General features: G+C 31.5%; 1 long non-coding RNA gene across 1 annotated transcript; it reads right to left on the bottom strand.

Annotated features, from left to right (window-relative positions):
• Positions 1–255: 255 nt before the first annotated feature.
• LOC150031092 (uncharacterized) lies at positions 256–1,001 on the bottom strand. Its single transcript, XR_016526185.1, has 2 exons — positions 886–1,001; positions 256–809 (listed from the first exon to the last, which is right to left on the bottom strand). It is a non-coding gene; the product is annotated as an uncharacterized LOC150031092 (long non-coding RNA).
• Between the last annotated feature and the right edge of the window lie 264 nt (positions 1,002–1,265).

The following is a 1,265-nucleotide window of genomic DNA, read 5'->3' on the forward strand; positions in this document are numbered from 1 at the left end:
CTATTCCTTATTGAATTTTCAACTCACGTACCTTATTCTACGGCTAAAACAATCACATCCTTTCAAATATTTAATTAGTTTAAAATCACATTTTCCAATTGTAGGATCTAAAAGCTATTTTAGTAATTTTTGTTTCTTCCATACATGCTAGTTAGATGACAAGAACTTATGTATGTTCAGATGATAACAACATGATTCACTTAGATCTTTCTATTGATTTACAATACATATTTGATTGAAAATCATACTACAGTGTTTAAACTAACCTTATTACTAGTACGCAAAAGGTTGTATTATTTATCTTTTCACATGGTATTACATAATATTCAACGTTTATCACATAACTAAAACACAAAGTGTTTTACCCATCTTACTTGTAAGTAAAAGGATCTATTATTTATCATTTCATTCTATTACTTTATATTTATCTCTTAACATATTGTTCTCATGCTCATTTTTATGTTTCCACCACAAGGGCTCTTATGATAATCCCCGACTTCCAATTTGTATCATATTGAGACAACTGAAATCGGACCAACCCACTTTGGTCAAGTTTAAACTTTCCTATCAAGATATTGAACCACACGTTTTTTGGCCTACCATATAGTATTTCTTCAGACTTTATCACATTCCCATCTGGCAACACGATTTTCTTGATCAAAGAACCATCCCATCCATTGCAACCATCTCTCAACTTCACCTCAATATTTACTGTGTACAAAGTATTTGGTTTGAAATTAGAAGAACTCAGATCCAAGAAACAATCAAACCAAGATACACGAAGAAGCTCTGCTTCTTCGATTGTATAACTGCAAATTTTTGAACACCATAATGAGAGAGATTACATTGAGTAAAGGCAAATAAAATTTGGGTTTAAGATTATACCCGCAATAGACCTCCTTGTTGCATTTCTAGTATTGCTCGTTATCACTCCATCCTATTGTGAGAGCTCTCGGAAATACCAAAAGTTGTGTGCTCATTGTTTTCTCTTTAGATTGACCACTAAATGGATTGACTTTGGGTGAGGAGAGGATGAGAGAATAAGTAATTCCACTACGCTTTTATATTCGCAATAAGGGTAATTTAGACCTTTCTATAAGTAGGGTATTTTTGTATCCCTTTCCTTTCTCTCAGTATATTTTTATCTTTTTGTATCCCTTATCCTTTATCTTTTCTTAAGGTCTCATTTTTTTATATCGATTTTATTTACTTTTAAATTTTTTTATATTTTAAGGTACTTACAATGGGTAGTACTTTAAGAGCGG

The sequence above is a fragment of the Benincasa hispida genome, unplaced genomic scaffold (genome assembly GCF_027475165.1).
Source record: "Benincasa hispida cultivar pf3 unplaced genomic scaffold, pf3_genome.v1.1 HicScf1480, whole genome shotgun sequence".
In the NCBI taxonomy this organism is placed as follows: Eukaryota; Viridiplantae; Streptophyta; class Magnoliopsida; order Cucurbitales; family Cucurbitaceae; genus Benincasa; species Benincasa hispida.